The sequence below is a fragment of the Oncorhynchus clarkii genome, chromosome 4 (assembly GCF_045791955.1).
Source record: "Oncorhynchus clarkii lewisi isolate Uvic-CL-2024 chromosome 4, UVic_Ocla_1.0, whole genome shotgun sequence".
NCBI classification, from domain to species: domain Eukaryota; kingdom Metazoa; phylum Chordata; class Actinopteri; order Salmoniformes; family Salmonidae; genus Oncorhynchus; species Oncorhynchus clarkii.
In genome coordinates this window covers 92,123,057-92,134,559 of record NC_092150.1, presented here as the reverse complement: position 1 = coordinate 92,134,559, position 11,503 = coordinate 92,123,057, and the positions used below count along the sequence as shown (strand labels likewise).

Genomic DNA, 11,503 nt, shown 5'->3' with positions numbered 1-11,503 from the left:
TGGCGGGTTTTAACATGAAACATTTCCTTTAACAAGATGGACGATAGAGAGAGTTTTGAGGCCGAGTATGGATCTGCGCTTATAAATAACGTTCTTAGAATGTTCTCTGAACGTTTTCTTGTGGATTTTATGTAAAGTTTTCTCACGATAAATTGAAATAGAACCTGTGGGAAAACGTTGTTCAGAAAAGACTAAAATTACCACTGAAGAACTTTCTCTGAGCTACTTGAGAACATTCCCAATGTCGAAACCACTAAAACATTATCAACATTGAAATTAAATGTAACTATGTTTGAACGTTTAGGAAACGTTCTGTTGAAGTAAAGAAATACCAAGAAAATATATATATATATCCTGCCCCATTCCCAGAAAGTTGTGGGAATGTTGTATAAGGACGCTCTCAGCAATCTCTAAGAAACATATGGTTCTCAGAACGTTATATGCTAACTGGGGAGTGTCTAAACTGTGCTGTCATCTGACTGACTGACTGGCCAGGCATAGCAACATAAAGCATTCCCCCAGCGCTTGACTGATGTTGCCGTTAGGTTGCAGCGAGCGGATGAGAGACAGACAGACAGAGACAGACAGGAACCAAAGGACACAGTGAATCTAAACGGGCTGATACTGTGAGAGATACAGCCTCTGTCACTCTCTCTCTCTCCCGCTGTCTCTCTGATCACTGAATCCACCAGAGGAAAGAGACAGAGAGAGAGAGAGAGAGACAGAGCAACTGTGAGAGAGAGCGACAGAGTGACAGAGAGAGAGGGGGGGGGCTAAAAATATATGGAGAGGAAAATTACAGGAGTGAGAGGACAGAGAGAGAAGGAAGGAAAAAGAGGGGGAGTGGAGAACAATGTCTGCATCATGTTGCCATTTTCTCCATGAGAGAAAGATCAGCTTTATTGGCATGTTTATCTCAGACATAGACCAGTAGCATATGGTTTGTTTTTCATGTTTCAGATCAATCCGTTTGTGATTATATGAATAACCATGTAAAACTCCTCTGGTTATCATCTTATAGCTTCCAAATATGCCAATATTAGTTGTCATACACAACAGCGGTCTGATATGACGGACAGACAGACAGAACGACACAGACAGAAAGAACGACAGACAGACAGAACGACACAGACAGACAGAACGACAGAGATAGAAAGAACGATAGAACAACAGACAGAAAAAATGACAGACAGAACAGAACAACAGACAGACATAACAACGACAGACAGACAGAAAGAACGACAGACAGACATAACAACGACAGACAGACAGACAGACAGAACGACAGACAGACATAACAACGACAGACAGACAGACAGAACGACAGAACAGAAAGAACAGATAGATGATGCCAGACACAGAACGACCATATGAAGGGATGATGCCAGACACAGAACGACCATATGAAGGGATGATGCCAGACACAGAACGACCATATGAAGGGATGATGCCAGACACAGAACGACCATATGAAGGGATGATGCCAGATGAGGCGTCCGTACTGATGCAATGTGCATGTCCCAATCTACTGATGGAGCCATCTCACGAACACGCTGGGGGGGTGATAGGGCACTCCCGTTATCATCAATTCTCCTCACATTCACCTTGCAGTTCCAATTATTCACCCCCCCCTGCTCCCCGACAGCCATGCTGCGAAACTGGGTCACGGAATTTAAAGGAGCAGCGACTGTATAGGACATCAGCTGTATAGGACATCAGCTGTATCAGCTGTAAAGGACATCAGCTGTAAAGGACATCAGCTGTAAAGGACATCAGCTGTAAAGGACATCAGCTGTATAGAACATCAGCTGTAAAGGACATCATCTGTAAAGGACATCAGCTGTATCAGCTGTAAAGGACATCAGCTGTAAAGGACATCAGCTGTATAGAACATCAGCTGTAAAGGACATCAGCTGTATAGAACATCAGCTGTATAGAACATCAGCTGTAAAGGACATCAGCTGTAAAGGACATCAGCTGTAAAGGACATCAGCTGTATAGAACATCAGCTGTAAAGGACATCAGCTGTATAGAACATCAGCTGTAAAGGACATCAGCTGTATAGAACATCAGCTGTAAAGGACATCAGCTGTATAGAACATCAGCTGTAAAGGACATCAGCTGTAAAGGACATCAGCTGTATAGAACATCAGCTGTAAAGGACATCAGCTGTAAAGGACATCAGCTGTATAGAACATCAGCTGTAAAGGACATCAGCTGTAAAGGAAATCAGCTGTATAGAACATCAGCTGTAAAGGACATCAGCTGTAAAGGACATCAGCTGTAAAGGAAATCAGCTGTATAGAACATCAGCTGTAAAGGACATCAGCTGTAAAGGACATCAGCTGTATAGGACATCAGCTGTATAGGACATCAGCTGTAAAGGACATCAGCTGTATAGAACATCAGCTGTAAAGGACATCAGCTGTAAAGGACATCAGCTGTAAAGGAAATCAGCTGTATAGAACATCAGCTGTAAAGGACATCAGCTGTAAAGGACATCAGCTGTAAAGGAAATCAGCTGTATAGAACATCAGCTGTAAAGGACATCAGCTGTAAAGGACATCAGCTGTATAGGACATCAGCTGTATAGGACATCAGATGTATAGGACATCAGCTGTAAAGGACATCAGCTGTAAAGGACATCAGCTGTAAAGGACATCAGCTGTAAAGGACATCAGCTGTATAGGACATCAGCTGTAAAGGACATTAGCTGTAAAGGACATCCTCATTGACTGCACACACCCTTAGCACAGTGCTCACCGCAAAAAAACCACAAACACACACACTGCTCAACGCATAACACAAATGATCAGTAATACTGTGAGGCAGGAAGCTCTGAGTGTAGCAGGAAGCTTTCTGAGTGTGGCAGGAAGCTTTCTGAGTGAAGCAGGAAGCACAGAGTTACTTTGTTAGTGGATATGAGTAGACTGCACCTTAGACTACACTGTAGACCATAGAATAGACTATAGACTACACTGTAGACCATAGACTACACTATAGACTATAGACTACACTATAGACTATAGACTACACTGTAGACCAGACTACACTATAGACTATAGACTAGACTGTAGACTATAGACTACACTATAGACCATAGACTACACTGTAGACTATAGACTAGACTATAGACTACACTATAGACTAGACTATACTATAGACCATAGACTACACTATAGACTATAGACTACACTGTAGACTATAGACTACACTATAGACCATAGACTACACTGTAGACCATAGACTACACTATAGACCAGACTACACAATAGACTATAGACTACACTATAGACCATAGACTACACTGTAGACCATAGACTACACTATAGACCAGACTACACTATAGACTATAGACTACACTATAGACCATAGACTACACTATAGACCATAGACTACACTATAGACTACACTATAGACTGTATACTACACTATAGACTACACTGTAGACCATAGACTAGACTATAGCCTAGACTATAGACTAGACCAGAGACTATAGACTACACTATAGACTAGACCAGAGACTACACTATAGACTAGACTATAGACTACACTATAGACTGTACTATAGACTATACTATAGACTGGACTATAGACTACAGAAAAATTATAGACTATAGACTAGACCAGAGACTATACACTACACTATAGACTAGACTATACACTACACTATAGACTATAGACTAGACTATAGACTACACTATAGACTATAGACTAGACTATATACTACACTATAGACCAGACTATATACTACACTATAGACTGTAATATAGACTATAGACTAGACTATAGACTATAGACTAGACTATAGACTGTACTATAGACTATAGACTATACACTACACTATAGACTATAGACTAGACTATATACTACACTATAGACTGTACTATAGACTATAGACTAGACTATACACTACACTATAGACTATAGACTAGACTATACACTACACTATAGACTATAGACTACACTATAGACTGTACTATAGACTACACTATACACTACAGACTCCTCTGGACAGTGACAGGACACAGTGAGGTCAGACGGACTCCGATCATCATCATCATCAACATCATCATCATCACGCTGTCGGTAATAATGAAACGAAGCAGTGATTCAGTATTCCTCATATCTGTGGTAAATAACTTCAGGAACACTGTCATGGCAAACAGTCTGTTTATTGTAACGCAGCACATTACAGTTTAAAAACAAACAAAGACGCTTGGATGTACACGAAACAACATTCCTGTAGTATAATCTTCAATAATAAGGTTATATAAAATAAATAAAGAAGGGATCAATAAAACGATTCTGGATCAATAAAACGTGTCCCGGATCATGCTCGTAAAACATGAACACAAAGCTCTACCGACAGACCACCACCACATCCCAAAATACTTCTTCAGGCAATCAATGGAAGTACCAAAAGAATGTACATTGTCAGCCTACAGCCCTGAACGAACAGTTTGCTGAAAGAGAGAAACCCACAGGTATCCTAAAGACAAACGCCAAGAGACCAAGGGTGCATCTACTTAGGCTGTTGTGGCTTCCTCTCCTAGTCTCCTCTCCTTATCTTAATCTGAACTGATCTGAGAACACAGACTTAAGTGAAAACAAAATGGCTTTACTTAGCTTGCACCTGTCCAGATCACTTCAGTGAAGATGGAGGAGAGGAGAGATGTCTTGACTATTTAGATGCCCTAAAACATCCGTCCTAATCCTGGCTGACTTCACACCTCACAAAGCCCCGTCATCAATCGACACTAGAACCGATCACCAAACCAAACGAGAAGAAGATGAATGAAAACAGCACCAGACTACTTCCTGGTTTTCTCAGGAAGTTATTATGTGATCGTCACAAGGTTTTCAACACTAAAAGGTCTACAGCAACATTTACCAAACTAGGGGGTCGCGACCCCCTGTGGGGTCGCCTGATTTGAAAATGGGGGTCGCCTGATTTGAAAATGGGGGTCGCGACCCCCTGCGGGGTCGCCTGATTTGAAAATGGGGGTCACGAAACTATGAAATAAAAACAATAAAAATTACACTTGGTTCATAGAAGCAGGGTTACATCAGTAACCTCCGGTAGACGCTAAATGTGTCTCTAGCTTTTGAAAAGACCCTATCACTGAAAGATAGGAACACAGATGTGTCTGTTCTGTTTCCTTCTACAATTCCGAAAAGCTGTGCAGGACTGACTAGAACAGAGTGGATAAGACCAGGCACTAAATCAGACTGGGGGAACTAAATCAGACTGGGGGAACTAAATCAGACTGGGGGGAACCAAATCAGACTGGGGGAACTAAATCAGACTGGGGGGAACCAAATCAGACTGGGGGAACTAAATCAGACTGGGGGAACTAAATCAGACTGGGGGGAACTAAATCAGACTGGGGGGAACTAAATCAGACTGGGGGGAACTAAATCAGACTGGGGGGAACTAAATCAGACTGGGGAGAACTAATAGCCTGGTGATCTTGTGAACTTCCCAATATGTTTCTGACGCATTTCAGTCCCTTCAAACCACACCTCCTTCAGATTGAAATACTGTCAAAAGTACTGTCAGACAGATTTGTAATAGACTGTCATTGGCCGTTGATTACATCCCTTGTTTTTACATGGTGAGGTCGCGGCCCAAACAGTTTGGGAACTCCTGGTTTAGAGTCATAGAGTAAGATCAGTAACGATGATAAATGGTCCTGCTTTAGTCTTCACTAGAGGAAGTTCACTAACGTTGTCCTGCTTTAGTCTTCACTAGAGGAAGTTCACCAACACTGTCCTGCTTTAGTCTTCACTAGAGGAAGTTCACTAACGTTGTCCTGCTTTAGTCTTCCCTAGAGGAAGTTCACTAACGTTGTCCTGCTTTAGACTTCACTAGAGGAAGTTCACTAACGTTGTCCTGCTTTAGACTTCACTAGAGGAAGTTCACTGTCCTGCTTTAGTCTTCACTAGAGGAAGTTCACTAACGTTGTCCTGCTTTAGTCTTCACTAGAGGAAGTTCACTAACGTTGTCCTGCTTTAGTCTTCACTAGAGGAAGTTCACTGTCCTGCTTTAGACTTCACTAGAGGAAGTTCACTAACACTGTCCTGCTTTAGTCTTCACTAGAGGAAGTTCACTAACACTGTCCTGCTTTAGTCTTCACTAGAGGAAGTTCACTGTCCTGCTTTAGTCTTCACTAGAGGAAGTTCACTAACGTTGTCCTGCTTTAGACTTCACTAGAGGAAGTTCACTGTCCTGCTTTAGTCTTCACTAGAGGAAGTTCACTAACGTTGTCCTGCTTTAGTCTTCACTAGAGGAAGTTCACTGTCCTGCTTTAGACTTCACTAGAGGAAGTTCACTGTCCTGCTTTAGTCTTCACTACAGGAAGTTCACTAACGTTGTCCTGCTTTAGACTTCACTAGAGGAAGTTCACTAACGTTGTCCTGCTTTAGTCTTCACTAGAGGAAGTTCACTGTCCTGCTTTAGACTTCACTAGAGGAAGTTCACTAACGTTGTCCTGCTTTAGTCTTCACTAGAGGAAGTTCACTAACGTTGTCCTGCTTTAGTCTTCACTAGAGGAAGTTCACTGTCCTGCTTTAGACTTCACTAGAGGAAGTTCACTAACGTTGTCCTGCTTTAGTCTTCACTAGAGGAAGTTCACTGTCCTGCTTTAGTCTTCACTAGAGGAAGTTCACTCACGTTGTCCTGCTTTAGTCTTCACTAGAGGAAGTTCACTGTCCTGCTTTAGTCTTCACTAGAGGAAGTTCACTCACGTTGTCCTGCTTTAGTCTTCACTAGAGGAAGTTCACTGTCCTGCTTTAGTCTTCACTAGAGGAAGTTCACTAACGTTGTCCTGCTTTAGTCTTCACTAGAGGAAGTTCACTAACGTTGTCCTGCTTTAGACTTCACTAGAGGAAGTTCACTAACGTTGTCCTGCTTTAGTCTTCACTAGAGGAAGTTCACTAACGTTGTCCTGCTTTAGTCTTCACTAGAGGAAGTTCACTGTCCTGCTTTAGACTTCACTAGAGGAAGTTCACTAACGTTGTCCTGCTTTAGTCTTCACTAGAGGAAGTTCACTAACGGTGCCCTGCTTTAGACTTCACTAGAGAAAGTTCACCAACAACGCTTTTGTCTTTGGCAGCTGTAGCTCTAGCACAGAGCAGGGGACCAGTTCCATTTCAAGTCAGACCCTTCAGGGATCATCTAAACTGAAATGGGCCGTGGCCCCGCCCTACTACAGCGTAGGGATTGTATCGGAGCGGACTGAGGGGTTCTGAGTCTAGTTGGTATTACAGAAGAAGAGGATATATCTACAATAAATATCATTAAAATCCTCCACTATAGAAAGCTGAGGTTATTTCACATGAAAAAAGTATAAATAACAACTTATTCCTATATTAATAGAAGAATGTAACCGTGCCTAAGAGGGGTCTCTCCTAAGGTTCAGCGTCTCATGGAAGAGGGGTCTCTCCTAAGGTTCAGCGTCTCATGGAAGAGGGGTCTCTCCTAAGGTTCAGCGTCTCATGGAAGAGGGGTCTCTCCTAAGGTTCAGCGTCTCATGGAAGAGGAGTCTCTCCTAAGGTTCAGCGTCTCATGGAACAGGGGTCTCTCCTAAGGTTCAGCGTCTCATGGAAGAGGGGTCTCTCCTAAGGTTCAGCGTCTCATGGAACAGGGGTCTCTCCTAAGGTTCAGCGTCTCATGGAACAGGGGTCTCTCCTAAGGTTCAGCGTCTCATGGAAGAGGGGTCTCTCCTAAGGTTATATTCTGTCACACAGATGATGCCTCTATATGTTTGACATCACATGACCGAGGCGAGTGAACCAGGCATTTAAAATGTCATTTCAGAGTTCTGACAGTGTTGTACTTGTGCTTGCCACATACTGTAAAGCAGCGATGTTATGTTGTTACGCCACTAACTATCAACAGGAAGTGACATCATTGACTATCAACAGGAAGTGACATCATTGACTATCAACATGAAATTACAGTTAACTGTCAACAGGAAATGGCTGCGGAGAAACCAGCGGACGTTGTGTGACATGACCAGCTCAAGACCGTCAATCATACAGGTATTTGTAGTCCATTCAACAGGAATAACTACATTACCCATCAGGCCTAGCGTCAGTGAGGACAGTCCTAGAGCAGAGGGTGAATGGCTTTTTACTCTTCAGAAATCTAGTGTGTTCTGGAAACCTCCTAAACTCACTACTCCTTCTGTTTCTGCAGATCCGAAGAGACTGGATAGGTATACATCAGCAACATGGTGATGGCTTCAATAGCCTTCCTATGGACATAGAGAAACTACTGCCACATTGCTTATACCTATTCAGTCCCTGTAGATCTGTAGATGTTGCAGGGGATAGGATAGTGGGGATTCAGACTGAAGACCAGTGGTGTATTCATTAGTCACTGTTGCAAAACGTTTTGACAATGGAAGACGGTTTGCAACGGAAAATGAGAGTTTCTATTGGACAAATTCAGATAAGTCCCTCCCGTTTGGTTTGCTTCTGTTTGGTTCCTAGTGAATACACCCCAGAGAGATTCCCCCTGTGGATGACCTGACGAGAACCATAACAGGATGTCATAATATTACAGTATTGCAAAGAAACATCATATTGTCACATCAAGGAAACATCATATTGTCACATCAAGGAAACATCATAATGGTTTCATAAAAAAATATCACATTGGTTACGTGACTTGCCTAGTAAAATAAAGGTTAAAGGCTATAAAGTATTGTGTTTTATCCCTAAACTATGTCAATAAATCCAACTCCCTAAGCCATGTCAATAAATCCAGCTCCCTAAACTGTCAATAAATCCAGATCCCTAAGCTATGTCAATAAATACAGCTCCCTAAACTGTCAATAAATACAGCTCCATAAACTATGTCAATAAATCCAGCTCCCTAAACTGTCAATAAATCCAGCTCCATAAACTATGTCAATAAATCCAGCTCCCTAAACTATGTCAATAAATCCAGCTCCCAATAAATCCAGCTCCATAAGCTACGTCAATAAATCCAGCTCCCTAAGCTATGTCAATAAATCCAGCTCCCTAAACTGTCAATAAATCCAGCTCCCTAAACTGTCAATAAATCCAGCTCCATAAACTATGTCAATAAATCCAGCTCCCTAAACTATGTCAATAAATCCAGCTCCCAATAAATCCAGATCCCTAAGCTATGTCAATAAATACAGCTCCCTAAACTGTCAATAAATCCAGCTCCATAAACTATGTCAATAAATCCAGCTCCCTAAACTGTCAAAAAATCCAGCTCCCTAAACTATGTCAATAAATCCAGCTCCCAATAAATCCAGCTCCATAAGCTACGTCAATAAATCCAGCTCCCTAAGCTATGTCAATAAATCCAGCTCCCTAAACTGTCAATAAATCCAGCTCCCTAAACTGTCAATAAATCCAGCTCCCTAAACTATGTCAATAAATCCAGCTCCCTAAACTATGTCAATAAATCCAGCTCCCAATAAATCCAGCTCCATAAACTATGTCAATAAATCCAGCTCCCTAAACTGTCAATAAATCCAGCTCCCTAAACTATGTCAATAAATCCAGCTCCCTAAACTATGTCAATAAATCCAGCTCCCAATAAATCCAGATCCCTAAGCTATGTCAATAAATACAGCTCCCTAAACTGTCAATAAATCCAGCTCCATAAACTATGTCAATAAATCCAGCTCCCTAAACTATGTCAATAAATCCAGCTCCCAATAAATCCAACTCCCTAAGCCATGTCAATAAATCCAGCTCCCTAAACTGTCAATAAATCCAGCCCCCTAAGCTACGTCAATAAATCCAGCTCCCTAAGATACATCAATAAATCCAGCTCCCTAAGTTACGTCAATAAATAAAGCTCCTTAAGCTACGTCAAAAAATCAAGCTCCCTAAGCTACGTCAATAAATCCAGCTCCCGAAGCTATGTCAATAAATCTAGCTCCCTAAGCTATGTCAATAAATCTAGCTCCCTAAGCTATGTCAATAAATCTGGCTCCCTAAGCTACATCAATAAATCAAGCTCCCTAAGCTACGTCAATAAATCAAGCTCCCTGAGCTACGTCAAAAAATCAAGCTCCCTAAGCTACATCAATAAATCCAGCCCCCTAAGTTACGTCAATAAATCAAGCTCCCTAAGCTACGTCAATAAATCCAGCTCCCGAAGCTATGTAAATAAATCCAACTCCCTAAACTATGTCAATAAATCCAGCTCCCTAAGCTATGTCAATAAATCCAGCTCCCAATAAATCCAGCTCCCTAAGCTACATCAATAAATCCAGCTCCCTAAATTACGTCAATAAATCAAGCTCCCTAAGCTACGTCAAAAAAATCAAGCTCCCTAAGCTACGTCAATAAATCCAGCTCCCGAAGCTACGTCAATAAATCTAGCTCCCTAAGCTATGTCAATAAATCTAGCTCCCTAAGCTATGTCAATAAATCCAGCTCCTAAGCTACGTCAATAAATCAAGCTCCCTGAGCTACGTCAAAAAATCCAGCTCCTAAGCTACGTCAATAAATCCAGCTCCCTAAGCTACGTCAATAAATCCAGCTCCCTAAGCTATGTCAATAAATCAAGCTCCCTAAGCTACGTCAATAAATCCAGCTCCCGAAGCTATGTCAATAAATCAAGCTCCCTATGCTGTCAATAAATCCAGCTCCCTAAACTATGTCAATAAATCAAGCTCCCTAAGCTATGTCAATAAATCCAGCTCCCTAAACTATGTCAATAAATCAAGCTCCCTAAACTATGTCAATAAATCCTAATTAAAACAATTGGGTATGTGGCTAAGTAATATTGTAAATATACTGAACAGAAATTATGTAAATATACTGAACAGAAATTATGTAAATATACTGAACAGAAATTATGTAAATATACTGAACAAAAATATAAACGCAACAAATTAAAAGATTTCAGTCAATTTAAATAAATAAATTAGCCCCTAATTTTGGAATACAGATATGTAGCTGTTGGTCATAGATACCTTTAAAAAAAAGGTAGGGACGTGGCTCAGATCCAGTCAGTATCTGGTCTGATTACCATTTGCCTCATGCAGCACGACACATCACCTTGGCATAGAGTTGATCAGGCTGTTGATTGTGGAACGTTGTCCCGCTCCTCTTCAATGGCTGTGTGAAGTTGCTGGATATTGGAGGGAACTGGAAAACGCCGTCGTACAACTCGATCCAGAGCATCCCAAACATGCTCAATGGGTGACATGTCTGGTGAGTACGCAGGCCATGGAAGAACTGAGAAATTTTCAGCTTCCAGGAAGTGTGTACAGATCCTTGCGACATGGGGCCGTGCATTATCTTGCTGAAACATGAGGTGATGGCGGAGGATGAATGGCACAACAATGGGCCTTAGGATCTCGTCACGGTATCTCTGTGTACTTAAATTGCCACCGATAAAATTTAAATTGTGTTCGTTGTCCGTAACTTATGCCTGCCCATACCATAACCCCACTGTCACCATGGGGCACTCTGTTCACAACGTTGACATCAGCAAACAGCT

At 41.7% G+C, this 11,503-nt stretch overlaps 1 long non-coding RNA gene across 1 annotated transcript; it reads right to left on the bottom strand.

Moving 5' to 3' along the window:
* Positions 1 to 4,159: 4,159 nt before the first annotated feature.
* On the bottom strand, positions 4,160 to 8,484 carry LOC139407920 (uncharacterized). The gene is made up of 2 exons (XR_011634142.1): positions 5,013 to 8,484; positions 4,160 to 4,950 (listed from the first exon to the last, which is right to left on the bottom strand). It is a non-coding gene; the product is annotated as an uncharacterized lncRNA (long non-coding RNA).
* Between the last annotated feature and the right edge of the window lie 3,019 nt (positions 8,485 to 11,503).